Raw genomic sequence first — 18,520 nt, 5'->3', positions numbered from 1 at the left:
CAGTACTTGCTTCACAGGATTACGGTGAATAAACTTCTTCAGTGACAATGAATATACAGGGCTCAGAGCAGGGCCTAGTGCTCAAGCTCAGCCATTATCAGTGTTACCATCAGGAGGGACTTCTCAGCACTTCTTTGTGTCTTCTGGTGTCTGGGCTTCAGCATGGGAAAGGAAATGAGCAACTACCAGCTGAGTGATGATGCACTGATAGAGTATGGTTACTACCATGGGCTCGTTGGTAATGAGTAAGTCCTGTTTCCTTCCAGTCCTTGGCATGCCTACTTTTGACGCAACTGGCTCTCTGCCATCCATAGGCCAGAGGCAGGTGATGCCACCAGGCAGGCCAGTTCACATTGATCAGAGGTAATTCATATGGCAGGCAATGGGGTAACTGCCGTGGGAGTGGAGGTGAGCCCAGGTGGCCACACCCTCACTGCCTGATTCCAGGTCTCAGCCCACATCCTCAGGCCTTCCCCCAACACCTACTACTGCTCTGCATGTGCACCACAGAGGACAACTGCTTCAGTGCCATGAGTCCCCCCTCTCCTCCACGAGGGCTGGAAACAGGGCACCTCCTTCCTCCTCAGCTGGTGGGAGAGTAAAGGAAAAGGGGCGCTCAGAACCCCAGTGTGCAGAGCTGGCCTTACACACACAGTGCATGCTCCCAAGTCAGCTTATAGCAACCCTGCGAGGCAGGAAGATTGGTGGGACTCACATGGTGATTTAAAAATTCTTATTTCTGGGGACTTCCCTGGTGGTCTGGTCATTAAGAACCCACCTTTCATGCAGGGGACTCGGGTTTGCTCCCTGGTTGGGGAACTAAGAGCCCACATGCTGCGGAGCAACTACCGAAGCCCGTGGTCTGCACCTAGGGAGAGAGAGTTTGTGTGGGGCAAAGAATATCCTGAGTGCTGCAACCAAGACCCAGCATAGCCAAATAAATAAATATGTACTTTCTTAAAGTCTTATTTCTGGAGGGTGGGGAAATTTCTGAAAATGGTCAAAGGGTACAAACTTCCAGTTATAAATAAGTTCTGGGCATGTAATTCAGCATGAAGACACTAGTGAATATACTGTTATTGTATATTTGAAAGTTGCTAGGAGAGTAGATCTTAAAAGCTCTCATCACGAGAAAAAAAATTGTAACTATAAGAGGCGATGGATATTAGCTAAACTTATTGTGATAGTTAAAATAAGTGACGCCTTCAAACTGGTGCTGGAGAAGACTCTTGAGAGTTCCCTGTACAGCAAGGCGATCAAACCAGTTAATCCTAGAGGAAATCAACCCTGAATATTCATTGGAAGGACTGAAGCTGAAGCTGAAGCTCCAATACTTTGGCCACCTGATGCGAAGAGCTGACTCATTGGAAAAGACCCTGATGCTGGGGAAGATGGAAGGCAGAAGGGGATGATAGCGGATGAGATGGTTGGATGGCATCACTGACTAAATGGATGTGAGTTTGAGCAAAATTCTGGGAGATGGTGAAGAACAGGAAGCCTGGCATGCTGCAGTCCATGGGGTCGCAAAGAGTCAGACACAACTGAGAGACTGAACAACAGCAATGTGGTAGTCATTTTGCAATATCTACATATGTCCAATCATTATGGTGTATACCTTAAACTAATACAGTGTTATATGTCAACCGTATCTCAATAAACCAGAAAAAATTTAAATATGTAAAAATAAAATTTAAAAACACCCTGTCTCTTTTTGCTTTTCAGTTGTAAATACAATATACTGTCCTCATTAAAAAGTCAGGCAATATGTCCTCCCCACCTCGCAGAAAAACAAACTACCCCAAGGCCTTCCAGCCAGTAAGAGGCAGAGTGTGCACTAGAATTCAGGATATTTTGTGTCCAAGGGCCGGGTTTGTCCCCTGGGCTATGTGGCCTCCCAGAGGGCCTCTACCTCTGCCCCTTACCCTGCCCTAATCCAAAAGAAACCTATAAAAGGTTTAGCAAATAGACAGCAGATAGGCCCTGACCCAAATCAGATAACATTCACTCTCCTGCAGGAGATCAGGACTGTCCCCAGTTGTTCCTGCAGTGTTTGCTGCCACACCACTCTAGTCTCTTCCTCCCAAGAGGGTCTGCATATCTGAATGCAAATGATGCAAATCTAAGTGCAAGCTTTAGCACTCTGTGATTTTTTAAGCCAAATAAACAGCAGGAGGTCTCGCTGGGAAAGATGACAACACTGAGGGGATGACCTTCCCAGAGCAGCATTTCTGCCTCTGCTCCCTCGGCTGGTGCCTGTCCCTCAAGGTTGTTTTTTTTTTTGTTTTTTTTTAAGTATTTATTTATTTATTTGGCTGTGCCAGGTCTTAGTTCTGGAATAGGGGATCTTTTAACTGCAGCATGCAAACTTGTAGCTGTGGCATGTGGGCTCTAGTTCCCTAAGCAGGAATTGAACCCGGGCCCCCTGCATTTGGAGTTTAAGCCACTGGACCACCAGGGAAGTCCCAGCCCTCAAGGTTCTGATTAGCCATTGCCAGAACCCCAAATGGAACACGCCTCACACCTTCCTTTGACCCGTGACAAAGTGCTACTGTACAGAGGGAGCTATTCCGGTTCAACACATTTTGATTTGCAAATAAGGATGAGATTTCAGGAGTGTTTACTGAGCAACTGAACTCCAGATTTCTGCCAAGGAGTTTGCCTGCCATGCAGCCTTGCAAAATTCCTGCTATGCGTGCTCACATGAAGATAGTGGAATACCACGAGGAGTACGAATGGGGAAGATAAGAGGACCACAGAGCCTTTGACCCTATCTAAATGGGCCAAACTTAAAAAAAAAAAAAAAATCAATTGCTAATCCTGGCCTCTAGAGCAACGGTCCCTAACCTTTTTGGCACCGGGGAGCAGTTTCATGGAAGACAATCCTTCCATGGAGGGGGTGGCGGAGGGGATGATTTCAGAATGCTTCAAGCTCATTACATGTATAGTGCAGTTTATTCCTAATTTAATGCAGGTACTGATGTGACAGAAGGTGTCTGTGGCCTGGAGGTTGGGGACTGCTGCTCTAGAGCATAACCCACCCCTCTGACTTGGTGGGGCCGGCTGGCACTTGGCGGTTCTCTCCCATGAGGAAGGAAGCAGCAGTGCCCTCAGCTACCCGTGGTATGGCACGGATGTGTCTCCCCCGGTCAGACAGCTGCCCATCCAAGAGGCCAGGGGGCACAGGCTCCGGCCCTTCATGCTTTGCTGACTAGTTTCACCATGTCAGGTATCAAAGTCAACAGTGTGCCTGAAAGGCCAGCAAATTGTGTTTTTACCCTCAACCCTGGAAAGCCCTTGGACTGGTCCCTCTCTGCAGGTTCTGGAAGTTCATGGCATGACTCAGGGCATTGCAATCAACGTCTGCAACTTCTGCTCACCCTGCTGGGGGGCACATGGCTACCAGAGGCCTTACGCTTGCTGACACGAGCAACCTCTTCTGAAGATACCGCGTCAAGACTTCCCCGGTGGTCCAGTGGCCAAGAATCTGCCTTGCAACACAGGGGACAGGGGTTTGATCTCCGGTTAGGGAATAGGGTCCCACATGCCATGGAGCAGCTAAGCCCAGCTGCAACTATTGAGCCAGAGTGCCACAACTAGAGAGTCTCTGAGCCCACATGACGTGATGAAGATCCTGCAAGATGTAACTGAGACCCAATGCATTCAAATAAATTAAAAAAGAAAGAAAGCTGCCCTTGGGTAAAAAATTACATATATATATATATAAATACCAGAAAAAAATACCAGATCAGTTACCAGAGAGTAACTGATTGGCGAGGTGGGATGGGAAAGATTGAGGACAGGAGGAGAAGGAGGCAACAGAGAATGAGACAGTTGGATGGCATCATCGACTCAATGGACATGAGTTTGAGCAAACTCCAGGAGCCAGTGAAGGACAGGGAAGCCGGGAGAGCTGCAGTCCATAGGGTTGCAAAGAGTAGAAGCACTGAGTGACTCAACAACAACGACAAAGGTGGGGTCGGGGATGGTGAGGGCTGTGCCCTGTAGTCTGGAGGTAATTAGAACAGGTAATGCATCTCTCCACCTTTGCAACTGGTGCAATCCACCATCATGTCTTGCCTGGATTACTACATCCTTCTAATCTGGAGATTACTGCTGCTCCCTGCCCTTTTGCTCTCCTGAAATGTTTTCTTCTTGCAGTAACCTTTTAGAACTAAGGTCAGCTCACATCATTCTCAGCTTAAAATCTATGTACGGCTTTCTCTTCTTACTAGAATGAAAGCCACAGTCCTCAGCATGGCTGACAAGGCCCCACAATTCTGACTCCCGTCTGATCTCATCTTCTGCTACTCCTCCTCTCCCAGGGCTCAGCCCCAGTGGCAGACTCACCACCCTTCAGGCTTTCTGGTCTCCTTCTTGGAACCCTCTACCACATGATGTCTGCATGGTTTCCTTCCTCACTTCTTTTGGAGCTCTCCTCAGATCCTTTATCAAAGAGGTCTCCCTAAACAAAAAGAGCTGTCCATCTCCCTAACCCCCCTCCTCCATCACTCTAGCACCTTGTTCTGCTTCATTACTTTTTGGAGCATTTATACTGCCTCACATGATTTCTTTAGTATTATTGTCTATCACAGCCCCCTGTTTAAATGCAAGGTCAATGACTGCAAGAACTTTGCTCTTTTTGCTGCTATAGTCTCAACACCTGGCACATAGGAGGCACTTAAAAACCATTTGTTGGGGCTTTCCCAGTGGTCCAGGGTTTAAGACTCCATGCTCCCAATCCAGGGGGTCCAGGTTGAGTTCCAGGTCAGGGAACCAGACCTTGTTGTATGTCACAACTAAAAGATTCTGTGTGCCGCAACTAAGACCCAGCGCAACCAAAAGACAAACAAACAAAAAAATCCGAAAACTATTTGTTGAATCCATGACTGAATAAATGAAGTGTCTTTGTGCCAGGCACTGAGTATTTTACATACTTCACCAGATCATGTAACTCTCTAAAGAACCTCCACAGTAGGTATTATGGTGACCCCACTTCACAGATGAAGGAACTAAAGCTTAAGAGAGACAACATCCCAGTGCAAGGTTACCTAGGGCAACCTTGGACTGTGGACAGCATGGTCTGAGCCGAAAGAGATCAGGATGTGGGATGCTCAGGATGGTGGGAATGGGGGCAGGCAGCACTTCCCCAGGTTCCCCTGACCAGGACAGGTGTGTCCTTGGAATCCTTACTTCTTGGGACTATCATGTGGCGATGGTGAGAGTGGAAGGCAGGCAAAGTAGCCTGGCTGCCCCTCCTCTCTCTGTCCTGCCTTCTTCAGGCAACTCTCCCTGACAATTCCGATTTGGGGTACAGGGTGGACCAGAGGCTGCAGTGGAAGTCAGAACAGTTCTAGAGAGAAAGGACTTCGAGGTCACCTGGGTCAATTCTTCTGTTTTACAGGAGAGGATTCTGAAATCTAGAGAGGGGGAAAGGGATGAGCAGAATCACAGTAGGGGCTCAGGGGCTTAGAACATGGGAAGAGTTTGTGGAATCCCAAAATAGCATCTCAATGAGGCTCACCAAGTTTTGGGGGGACTGGCATGGAAAATGGGATAGTGGGAGGGAATAGCTGAGGCTTTCAACCCCTAATCCCTTCCATACTCTGACTCCAGTTTCCTAATAGCCCCATCTCTGGGGTACCTGAATGTCTCCAGGCCACACCACATACCTGTGGTTCAACCATGGAGCTGACACACATCCCCAACTCCCTCCCTGCCTGGGAACTGTGCAAGTAAGCCTGAGGAGATCTAGCAGCTCCTGGTAGAGGCATGAGAGTGTGGATATGACCTCCCACGATTACAGGGCCTTCTTGGGGAGAGGTGGGGCAGACATATGTGTGTGTGTGTTACTCACTCAGTCGTGTCTGACTCTCTGTGACCCCATAGACGGTAGCCCACCAGGCTCCTGTCTCCATGGAATTCTTCAGGCAAGAATACTGGAGTGGGTTGCCATTTCCTTCTCCAGGGGATCTTCCTGATCCAGGAATTGAACCCTGTCTCGGGCACTAGCCCAGGGCAGAGACAGCAGCACTAGGATGTAGGTGAGGGCAGGCTGTTTGCTCACTGTTAGGATCCCAGCACTTGGATCAGTGACAGGAACACAGTAAAGACTCAAATAGTTGTAGAAAGAAGAGATGGATGACGCAGAGGCCCCTGATGCAGTCGGAAGCAGATGGGATGGAGGTGCAGTCCGAAAGTCCAAGAAGAGGTGTGGGAAGGAATCGTTATCCTGGGAGAGTGGATAGGCCCATATCGAGGGGCAACTTTTCACTGATTAAGAGGTGAGGTTGGAAAAAAAAAAAGAGGTGAGGTTGGGACTTCCTTGGTGGCCCACTGGTTAAGAATCTGCCTTCCAATGCAGTGGACGCAGGTTCAATTCCTAGACGGGGCCCTAAGATTCCCACATACTTTGGGGCAGCTAAGCACACGAGCTGCAACTGGAGAAGCCAGAGGGCCACAACAAAGGGTTCCAAAAATAAATAAATACGTATATATATATTTTTTAAAGAGGCAAGGCTGAAAAGGGGCTCAGGAACGCCAGTTCCCAGTTTCCCTGTGTCCCAGAGTAGACATGGGTTGTCTGGACCGCCCCTCTCCCTTGAGAGCTGCTGCAGGATGACCTCTGAGCCCTTGTCTATAAGGGGGACACTGACCCGGCTTACAACTTCATGGGGAGGGAGATGTGCGTGGAGGCCCTGAGGCAGCCAGTGAGGACATGATACCCCAGGAGAAGGGTGGACTCTGGGGCGGTCTGGGTAGGGGTGGCGGTGGGGTGGCCAAGGTTTTTCTTCTTCCCAAACTTAGCAGCCAGAGGAAGAGTCACTTCCCATGGGGCAGTTGCTGGACACATTCTGCTTCGGAGAAGAACCCTTAGGAGAAGGAGGAGGAGGAGGGCTGGAGAAGTTCAAAGACCAAGTATTTCCAAAAACACAGAAGACCTTGTCCCTCCAGCTGTCTAAAACTGACTGAACTCCAAGGACTTTATTATCATTCAAATGTGCCCCAATCTCTCTATCTTAAAAACAAACCCTCCCTTCCCCTCCACCTACCGCTCTCCTGGCAGCCCAGCCCCTTCTGGCTTAAGGTCCCCTCCCTCCACACACAGAAAAGGCTCTCTCCAAGGTCACACAGCCCTATCACACAGCCCAAGGCCTTGTCAATCTCTTCCCTGCTTGGCTGCTCAAAAACATTGAGTCCCTCTGTCCTCTGGCTAGGGTGACTTCACTCAGCCTCCAGCAGTCCTCAGGCCTCCTGGGCTGGTCTGTTTCCCAGCAAGCTAATGACTCTTCCCTCCTCAACCAGGGGTCTGAGCATAGCTCTTCTCAGGGCCCCAGGGCCTCTGCTCTCTGAAGGCTCCCCCAGGGCCACCCGCTGGTCAGTAACTCGAGTCTCCATCAGCAGTTCCAGCTCTCAGTTGCCTAGGGCTTTAGCCCAAGGGGGCCACTCCACTTGTGTGAAACATATGCACTTTTAAACTGAACTCACTATCTCTGTCTTGCTCCTCCAGTCTCCCTGCTTCATGGGATGGGGTTTCTGGGGAAGTACCCAGGAGCAGACAATCCTTCCCTTTGCCCTCTCACCTTTCACATTTGATTAGTTGCCAAAGCCTGGCACTTTGACCTCCCACATCTCTGGTGGCCCCACTTCCCTCCATCCCCACCACCCCTGGACTTCTGCGGTGGCCTCCTGGTTAGTCTCCCAGCTACGTCTCTTGCTGGACACCAGTCCTTTCGCCATGCTACAGCCAGTGTGACCTTCAAACAATGCAAATATTAGCACATCAGCTGTTCCATCCAACCCTTCAAAGGCTCCCAGAGCCCTTAGGATAAAGGGTTGACCACAGAGGCTTAAGCCCGCCTCTGGCTGCTTCTCTAGGCTCCAACCTTTCTGTTCTTTTAATTCCTCAAAAATGCCAGCAGCCATCTCTGAGGCTTAGCTCTTTGCTGGAAGGTATTGCCACTCTGTCTATAGCACCCCTACTCCTTTCACATCCTTAGAGAGTCTTTGAATCCCTAGACTAGGTTGCAGGTTTCTCCCAAACTCCCTATGTTCCCCATTTGTTAACATTGATCACATTTGTAATCCTTTGTTCTGACAGTTGGCTTCTTGGCTAGTTTGAGCAGAGGATAATGAGCAACATTAACTTCCACAGGCGCCTGAAGTGCCTATTCTGCTCTGAGCAGGACAGAGCAGATGTTGAATCCACGATAATCTGTTGAAGAAACGAGGGTTCTGCCCTGGTGGGGGAGGAGTGTGTGTGATGTATGTTGAACTGACCTGGCCCAGGGTCCAACTGATTGACCAGGGCTCAATCCCTAGTTGGAGAACTAAGATCCTACAAGCTGTGAGGCTTGCATGCATGCTCAATTGTGTCTGACTCTTTGCAATCCCATGGACTGTAGCCCACCAGGCTCCTCTGTCCATGGAATTTTTCCTGTCAAGAATACTGGAATGCATTGTCATTTCCTCCTCCAGGGGATCTTCCTGACTCAGGGATTGAACCTAAGTCTTCTCCATTGGCAGGCAGTCTTTCCCACTCAGCCACCTGGGAGAGGTGGCTTGGCACCCCTCAAAAGGGGAATTTGAAAGACAATATTCAACTTATTGCTTCAGTTCAGGATATCGTGTAAGTTTATTTCTCTAAGACGACAGTAGAGATGGGTGCTAGGTAAATGATGTTATGTGTAAGCTGGGGGCAGAGGGATTGAGACAGAGCGCAGAGAAGTCTGTAGAACTAAATGAGAACTATCTGCGAAAGCAGGGGCCCAGATGGGCAGAGGATGAAGAGCTCGGACTAATGGTGCAGGTTTCAGCAATTGTTTCAAACATCAGGTCTGTAATCAGGGAGAACAGAAAATAGGGCAGAGTCACACAGACTCTGCCTGGCACAGGAGAATTTCATCAATAGTCCTAAAGTCCACACATCTGTCTCCAGCCCAAGGCAGGTTTCTCAGACCTGCTCCAGCTTGTTTGCAAGCATTCACTCAGTGCTAAACTAACCATAAACTAACCATGAACCAGAGGAGATGCTTCACAGCTTTTCCTTTTCCCTCTTAGATTCTTCCCTGTTCAGTCATGAAAAGAAACAGAGGGATAAACAATCTTACCAAAAAAAGTCAAAAGTTTCTACACAGTCTTTGGACTGAATCCCCTGTTAAGGAGAGGATCTAAAAATTCAAATGTAAACTTAACTGGAAAACTCCAAACTCATGGCAGTATTTTCAGAACCTGTGTCACTAATTTATAATACCCCTGTCAGATGATGCATCACATTTTTTGGCTTGGAAATTGTCTGGTCACTACTGGATCACTGAACATGACAGTTGGGAGATCACCTAGGCATGGGGATTTCCAAGTGAAGGCTTAAAGGGCGATAACTGGGAATGTACACCATGAAGTCAGAGAGCTTGGGCTGCAAGGCATGCTTTGCCATTGACTAGGTATATGATCTTGGGCAAGTGATTCACCTTCCTAAGCCTCAGTTTTATGATCTGTAAAATGGGGTCCCTATTCTACAGGTATGGATGAGATAAAGCATGTAAAATTTTACCTTTAGAGTACAGTACTTGATATATTATTAGTTAATAAGCCTATGTGCACATAAGAATTCCAGGACCCCACAGTAAGTCCTTGCCTTCCTAGGGGTCCACAGAACACAATCACACCAAGTATCCTCAGGTATTGGGGTCACGCCCAATAACCTCAGAATAATGAAGGGGGAAAAAGAAGTACAGGGAGGGGAAGTGACTTTCCCAAGGTTACACAGAAAGTTAAGGGCATAGCCCGGCTTAGGGACTGGAGTTTTTAAGTCCTCAATGGCCTTCATAGAACGTGCCTCCTTGTTCATCCCCCATCAGGGTAGAGTCACCGAATTCATATCAAACCCTGGGTGCCCAGGGAGCAAGAAGGTTTTGGAGCTAGGCAGTGGTGATGGACTAGAAGGAGATCAGAATTCAGACTTAGGCTGTCAGTGAGTTGCTTTGGATAAGACAGTCAAAACTCCTGTAAGTTGAAGTTACTGACTCTCTGATAAATGGGACTGAAAAACAAGAACATGGAATAAAAAGGTCTAGTATCTCCTCTTTGAGCACCTCCAAACATTTTATAACACAGTTTTCTGCAGACCTCAAAGTCTCAAAGTCCTTTGTCTTCTAGGCATTTTTGCCTCCACCCCAAGCCAATTCAATAAGGCTTTTGTTTCCTAGCACTTACATGTTCCTCTCTAGGCTATTTTAAGAAACAATTAAAAGAGTTTGTATAGTTCTTCCAGAGTCTGGGATGCACAATTAATTGGGGGGTGAAGGATTGGAAGAAGGCTGAGGAAAGAGGCCAGGTGAGTAATTAATAGCTGGTAAAAATATCCTGTTTCTAAATATGTTTGAACCCCAGAACACATAATTGCTGAGTTACAAGGTGATTCAATTCTTTGTGAAGGTCTCTAGTAAACTACTTTGTCCAGACAAAGTATGACTTCCAAACTATGTCTTTCAATAAAATGAAAAAAGTACACCAGGTGATCTCCACTAACCCTTCCAACTGGAAAACATTCTATGCGTCTCTCTCCTTTCTGGTAAGTATAGAAGACACCCAGAATTCATGATAACACACAGTTGAAGACCTTTGATCTCAAAGCTATTTATTGTGGGAGTCCTTGCAGGTACTAGGCTAAGTCCCCAAAGCAAGTCAAATCCTAGGAGTAGTGTTGGTGTAGCTGGGGCTGTGAGTTTGGGGGTGGGAGGCAGGGGCTGGCAGTGGACAGAAGGGTCTCCCAGAGCAGCCTTAGGGTAAAGACAAGCTGAAGTGGGGAAAGGCAACTTAGCTTTATTTTATTCAACTTACTTTACTTTAGGAGGTTTATGTCTAAGACCAACCACAAATCTAGTTGTAGAATTACAGCATTGATCTTAAGATAGCTGACCTCTACAGGTATCTTTTAAAATATATATTTTTTAAATTATACAAATAAAGCATGAATACATCCTTTTTTCAAAAGTTCAAATAGTATGGTAATAAAACAAAACAAAGGTCAATCTTGTCAAAGCTATGGTTTTTCCAGTAGTCATGTATGGATGTGAGAGTTGGACTATAAAGAAACCTGAGTGCCGAAGAATTGATGCTTTTGAACTGTGGTGTTGTAGAAGACTCTTGAGAGTCCCCTGGACTGCAAGGAGATCCAACCAGTCCATCCTAAAGGAAGTCAGTCCTGAATATTCATTGGAAAGACTGATGTTGAAGCTGAAACTCCAATACTTTGGCCACCTGATGCAGAGAACTGACTCATTGGGAAAGACCCCGATGCTGGGAAAAATTGAAGGTGGGAGGAGAAGGGGACGATGAGGATGAGATGGTTGGATGGCATCACTGATGTGATGGACATGAGTTTGAGTAGGCTCTGGGAGTTGGTGATGGACAGGGAAGCCTGGCATGCTATAGTCCATAGGGTTGCAAAGAGTCAGGCAGGACTGAGTCACTGAACTGACTGACTGAAAACAAAACAAAAAGCAAAAGCTCCCTTTACCCTTCCTCATTCCAATCCCTATCCAGGGATAACCACTGATGTCAGTTGGGGGAAATGGCATATCTTTTCAAATCTTTTTATACATTTATTTATAGGTAAATACAAATATAGTTCCTTTCTCCTATACAAATGGTAACATACTGATTATGCCATCCATTTTTGGTTTTGTTTTTCTTATTCTGCACCTAACAATTAACAATAAATCTTTGAATCATTCCATATTAGTACCTACAGACTTATATTTTTAAAAAACTTTGTGGTATTCCATACTCTTATTCATCTTCTTTTCTGTTGTGTCCAACCTTTTCAGTTCAGTTCAGTCGCTCAGTCGTGTCCGACTCTTTGCAACCCCATGAACTGCAGCACGCCAGGCTTCCCTGTCCATCACCAACTCCCAGAGTCCACTCAAACCCATGTCCATCGAGTCGGTGATGCCATCCAACCATCTCATCCTCTGTCGTCCCCTTCTCCTCCTGTCCTCAATCTTTCCCAGCATCAGGGTCTTTTCAAATGAGTCAGCTCTTCGCATCAGGTGGCCAAAGTATTGGAGTTTCAGCTTCAGCATCAGTCCTTCCAATGAACACTCAGGACTGATCTCCTTTAGGATGGACTGGTTGGATCTCCTTGCAGTCCAAGGGACTCTCAAGGGTCTTCTCCAACACCACAGTTCAAAAACATCAATTCCTCGGTGCTCAGGTTTCTTTATAGTCCAACTCTCACATCCATACAAGACCACTGGAAAAACCATAGCCTTGACTAGATGGACCTTTGTTGACAAAGTAATTCTGCTTTTTAATATGCTGTCTAGGTTGGTCATAACTTTCCTTCCAAGGAGTAAGCGTCTTTTAATTTCATGGCTGCAATCACCATCTGCAGTGATTTTGGAGCCCCCAAAAATAAAGTCTGCCACTGTTTCCACTGTTTCCCCATCTATTTGCCATAAAGTGATGGGACTGGATGCCATGATCTTAGTTTTCTGAATGTTGAGCTTTAAGCCAACTTTTTCACTCTCCTCTTTCACTTTCATCAAGAGGCTTTTTAGTTCCTCTTCACTTTCTGCCATAAGGGTGGTGTCATCTGCATATCTGAGGTTATTGATATTTCTCCTGGCAATCTTGATTCCAGCTTGTGCTTCCTCCAGTCCAGTGTTTCTCATGATGTACTCTGCATATAAGTTAAATAAGCAGGGTGACAATATATAGCCTTGACGTACTCCTTTTCCTATGTGGAACCAGTCAGTTGTTCCATGTCCAGTTCTAACTGTTGCTTCCTGACCTGCATACAGATTTCTCAAGAGGCAGGTCAGGTGGTCTGGTATTCCCATCTCTTTCAGAATTTTCCACAGTTTATTGTGATCCACACAGTCAAAGGCTTTGGTATAGTCAATAAAGCAGAAATAGACGTTTTTCTGGAACTCCCTTGCTTTTTCGATGATCCAGCGGATGTTGGCAATTTGATCTCTGGTTCCTCTGCCTTTTCTTTTTGGGACCCCCATTAACCCCATCAATGAATATCTTTAAATATCCCTCTCTGTACAAATTTTCAGTATTCACCTGTGGAATAAATTCTTAGATGTTGGATCAATGGATCTATGCATTTTCAGTTTTGATAAATCTGGCTAAAATTTCTGCTATCCATTGAGGTTTCAGCAACTTTATACAGCAACAAGGCATAGGAAGGACTTATATTCTCATCCTTGGTCTGTTTCAGGGGTCTTCTATCACTAACATTATAATGTTTTAAGTCCAATTCTCCATTGCATGATTTTTCAACATTTATTTGCTCACGTGTCTATCAAGTGCCAGGCACTGTGCTAGGTGCTGGGATACAGCTATGAACAAGACCGAAGCAACCCTTGTGCTTATTGTACATGGGGTCCTTTGGTATCCTACAGGTATTTGAAACCACCACATACTCCGTAAAAGTTTGCTGGAAGAGTTGGCATCCAACCAAGGCAGGTGTCAAAAAGCATTTTTAGGAGGTTAGAGAAATCAGTCAGTCACAAAAAGACAAATTCTGCATGAGTCCACCTGTAAGAGGTATCTAAAGTAGTCAAACTCTTAGAAAACAGAAAGGTGGCTGTCAAGGACTGGAGGGAGGAGATGAGGAGTTGTTCGACTGGTACACAGCTTCAGTTTTGCAAGATGAAAAACTTCTAGAGATCCACTGCACAATATGCATGAATTTTTAACACTACTATGCAACCCTGAACAACAACATGCGATACACATAAAAACGTAAATTTTGTTAAGTGTTTTTACCACAACTTTTTTTTTAAGGTAAGATATGGACTTAGAAACATACTCCACAGAGTGTGGGACATCTTAGAAGGCCACGGGCCTTACCACAACTTTTTTTAAAAACTATTTTTAGGCACAAAAGACAGTAGGAGAGATGGCTAGGAGACAACTCCGCGTAGCCCCAAGACGCGGATGACAACGATACGTGTTTCAAAAAGTAAAAGAGCCACCAGTCAACACTTTCTTCTCACTTCTCCCACCCTGAGTTAGATACAGGTGACCACAAAATACTTTTTTTTAAATACTTTTTTTAACCACAAAATTTTAAAAAAAGATGTTTCTACATTTTTTTCTCCTGAGAGCAAACGGCATAAGTATTCCTTCTGCTACCGCTAACACGGACTAAGCCACAGAGAATCTGAGTTTCCTATTTCTCTGTAAGGAGTGCCTCCTTCAAGACGCAGAACTAGACGGGAAAGTTCTCCGGATGGGAGCATGAGAGGACCAAACGGGACTACGTTCTCCAGAATGCATTGCTCTTCCTCGGGGGCCGTAAATGAGGGAGGAGCTCGCACTACTTTTGCGACAGGAATGGGCAGAGGGGGAGGACTACACATCCCAGGATGCAAAGCGCCAGAGCTCTAGTTAGACCCTGGCTTGCTTGTAGCTTTCTCGTAACCGGCGTTCCCCGCCAAAGAGACGCGGGGGAGGAGGGGAATGTTTAAGATTGGGAATCCCCGTGGTCTACTGGACACTTGACACTTCGAAAGAGGAAGGAGAGTACTGGAAGGGTGTTTTCACTTTAACTCAGCGTAGTTCCCGCGCAAGGTGAAGAGGGCTTAAGTGCCCCCTCCTTTATTGTTTCTGAGGCATTGCCAGACCCCCATTGGTCGAGGCCCTCGAGGGCAGGTGGGAAGTCCGTGAAGCCCCAAATCGAAGTTATCTGCTTCTCCCCATTGGCCCTCGCTTCGAGCGCAGGCGCGAGGGCTCCGACTCCGGTCCCTAGGGACTGGTGAACGGCAATTGGCCAAAGCCCGCGAAGTAGGAGTCTGGATTGGTAGTTGCTAGCAGGAGCCTGGTTTCTTCCTTGACTTCTGCAAGTGATAGTGTGTGATTGGTTTAAATCCGCGGGCACCTGTCGGTGATTGGGCGGGAGCCACAGGCGGGGTGCGATCATTGGCTGGTGCTGGGTCCAGCCCTCCTCGGGCGGGCAGCAAATGATGAAATGGGAACGGGGAGGGGAAAGGCCGCGACGTGAGCGCGCGACCTCCGGCGCCATTTTGTAGAGAAACAAGCGGAGTTAACCGAAGAGGGGGTCTAGGAGAGCCGGAGTCGGGGACCCAGGAGTTTCCTGTGTCCAGCGCCGCCGGAGCCGCTTGAGGTGTGGTGGGCTGGGGTCGGGTGCCGAGGCCGGCAGGCGGTGTCAGCTACGGAACGCGGGTGCCGGTGCGGGCAGGAACGGGGGTGGTCCCGGGGCCATTGGGAGCGTTTCCCGGGGCTCCGAGGTGTGAGGGGCAGTCGGGACGGGGAAGTGGCGAGGCGAGAGAGGGCGGACTCTCTTTCCTCGGCCCGCGGAGTCTTCGGCCTCTGAAGAGAAGAGGGCTTGGTGAAAGCTCTGCGAAACCGAGCGCAGAGCGCGGAATGAGACCCGGGATTGGCCCCCACCTTGCCCGGGCCTGGCGGCTCTGAGGGCGGCGCTGGCGGCACTTGGGGTGGCTGGGCCCTCGCTTCGCGCGGACTGCACCCTTCGCAGACTCCACGAGCTCCTCAACTGCCGGATGGGTGTTTCGGACATCGGCCTCGGAGGCCTAGCTCCGGGGTGGCGGGGGGGGGGGGGGCGCGAGGTGACCGTGTTCGGAGTAGTTGCCGACTCCGGGTTCCTCTCGGTGGACCTGGAGCTGCCAGTCCCCCTCCCCCGCCTCCAGCACGTTGTCAAACCGCGGGTGTTTCGGGTGTCCGCCGGTGGGAGGGGCGGGCGGGAGCGAGCACTTCCTCATTACTTCTCGCCACAGGTTTTGTTCCACTCGCGCGCCCGGGCGCTCACTCAAGCCTCCAAAGTCGGCCCTCACCCACCTGGCCCAGTGTCTGTTCTGTAGTAGCGGTACTGCTCGCCCCGGAGAAGTGCCCTCCTAGTTAGCCGAGCATTTGGGAGGCCTCAGTGAGAGAGACTACGGGCCTCGAGGGGGTTACATAAGGCCAAAAGCACAAATCTTCTTTTTCAGTCCCACCGCCTCTGCAGATTTCACCCAACTGGGTTCCACAGATGAGTACCTTTCCTAGGATTAAACTTTAATGCTTGATGTCTGTGGGTTTGGAGATGTGTTTAAAATAAACTTTGAGCAGAAAGCTTTTCCCTTTGAAGTCACTCAAACATCACATATTTTAGGACTTTTAAAAGTATTTTTTTTCTGAAAGTATTAACTCTTAGTCTCCCTTCTTATTTCTCTGTAATTCGATTGCCTTGGGGAGTTTAACAGTTAATAACTGAGTGAGTATAGTTGATTACTTTTTGCGGAGAAAATTCTGAGTGTTTGCCTCGTGACAGTCCGTTTGATAGGAGTAGGGATACACGGATGGAAAAATGATTGGACACATACAAAATCAGGAAGTAGGTCAAACAGATTAAGAACAAACTTGTTTGTGTAGAAGTATTTGGGTTTAATATCCTCAGGTTCTCATATCTATTCTTCCAGAGATTGGCAGTGTAGTGTTTTAGCTCTTAATAAGATAGATGGTAACAGTTTAAATTATCCTGTTTTAGGACATTCCAAATTGTTACCTTGTCTAAGGAGAAAATGAACTGATGATAACGTAACTAGATAACTAGATGTAGGCATCTAGTTGTGCTTTGAAATGGTCATACGATAACAAAACTTGGAGAGTTGGTCACTTTTCAACAAGTGAAGGGTCCCAATTCCTTCCATGTAAACAAGGCAGAGATTTGACCATCAATAACAACGTCTTACCCTTTCTTGCCTAAGATTGTAGTCTTGGCAGTTTTAAGGCACCCTTTTCTGGCATTATTGTGGAACAGAACTGAAATGCTTTCGGTTCCTAACTCAAATGGATCTCTGGCTTAGCCAGAGAGAAATACAGTCTCTTAGAGATTTCTGCTGGGGTTTTAAGTACTGGTCTCTTTAATATTGATCTTGTCAGGCTAAATATTGTAATGTCCTCCGAACTTTGGGTTAAGTCATTTTAAAAAAAAAAAAAAAAACTCGGAGGACAGAAGAGGAAATGCTTATTTCTTGACAACATGCTTAAAGACTAATATCAAATTATCCTTGAATATTGCTTTTTCCAAGTATGTTTTTGGTTAGATCCTGATCTAGTTATGAGAAGTTTCTTTTTAACCAACTTAAGTTTATGAATTTATGAACTTGAATCTTTATTTCATTCTACCGTGTAACAAATCTTTATTACCCAATACTATGGAAGAGAATTTGTCTACAGTAATTTAAATTGGATGCCCAGATATTTCAAGACACTTATTTTTGGTAAGATGTTTATGATTCTTGAATTAACAAAATTAGTACCAGTCATAAAGTTGGTTGTTTCTTTTTTTCTCTTTTTTTTTGGTAAGAGAACAAAACTGACTTTCAAGTCATTTACAAAATATTGGTCAAAGCATTTCTTAACTGGCCCTCTGTCCAAACTGAACTTCCTGCTGGGAAGTTTCAAAATGGCATCCTACTGAGTTTTATTTTAAGACCTTATATAAAGAAAGATCCTGCAGTTCCTTTCCTATTTGCTCACAATTTTTAAGAAGCATATTTCAAAGCTAAAATGGGCTCAAAACCTTTGCATCTTTTATGTACACAATAGTTAATCTTAAGGTACTTTTCATTCATGTATTTGCAAGAATGTAGCAAAGCAAATAAAACAAATTATTCGTTGAAAAACTCATTTGAGAAGTCAGTAGAGGTGTAGACTTAATTTGAAATCCTGTGTTGAGATTTGAAGGAAATGCAGCCTTGGGGAGTATGGAGTATAGGTTTGAGAAATGCATTTATGGAAAAAAAAAATGCATTTCTGCCTCTAGGCTAAATTAGAATGTTGAATGAGATGTTAAAAGTGTCTGCAGTGGAGGTGTAGGTTTTGTTGTTGTGGGTTTTTTGTTTTTGTTTAGTGGTGTTGGACTAATTATATGAAATGTAAAGTGAAAGCATTATTTTGAAAGAGAGCATTTTATTGCTCTTAAGCTTCATATTAAGAGCTCAACACTTCCCCTTTTAGATAATTAGTTTGAAAGTTTGTCACCTTGGATTTAGAGCTCTTAGTTTTGAAATGCAGCGTTACTGTTAATTTTTTTGTGGACTCAGAATAGCTCCTTCTTTGTTTTAGACCCTTTTTCGCATTAGCTTTCTAACTGATCTCCAGTATCTTTTGTTCATTGGATTTCTTTATTACATAAATAATACATGAAAATGTTGTAAATGTAAATGATTCCAGGAATGCAGTTAGTTCTTTATATTAATGACCAACTGTCTACCAAGTCATTGGTTTGAATCTAGGCATTGTGTACTCAAGTTTTTCAGTACCTTGACCTATCACTGTGTAAGTATTGATCCCTCTGTACTCATAGCAGCATGTTACTAACTTATGCTGTAGTTAAAAGATTGTTACACAGTGGTTCCCAAATGCATTTTTGCCCTTATTATCTGGAGTGTCATCATCTGTATCTACCAAAACATTACCATTCCAATTCATTTTCACATGTACTGTCTATAATCTTTTCCTTGATTTCCCTAAGCAAAAATAA

The 18,520-nt window shown here is 46.1% G+C and overlaps 1 protein-coding gene across 6 annotated transcripts in view; it reads left to right on the top strand.

The window, feature by feature from the left end:
• The first annotated feature begins 14,998 nt into the window (after window positions 1–14,998).
• CNOT1 (CCR4-NOT transcription complex subunit 1) overlaps window positions 14,999–18,520 on the top strand; it is an 82,668-nt gene continuing 79,146 nt past the window's right edge. For all 6 annotated transcript variants that reach the window (XM_043898628.1, XM_043898625.1, XM_043898630.1 and 3 more), the window contains exon 1: window positions 14,999–15,139. The gene's annotated coding sequence lies outside the window, so the exon portion shown is untranslated. The remainder of the gene's footprint in view (window positions 15,140–18,520) is intronic.

This window comes from Cervus elaphus, chromosome 4 (assembly GCF_910594005.1).
Source record: "Cervus elaphus chromosome 4, mCerEla1.1, whole genome shotgun sequence".
In the NCBI taxonomy this organism is placed as follows: Eukaryota; Metazoa; Chordata; class Mammalia; order Artiodactyla; family Cervidae; genus Cervus; species Cervus elaphus.
This window is presented reverse-complemented; position numbering and strand designations above follow the sequence as displayed.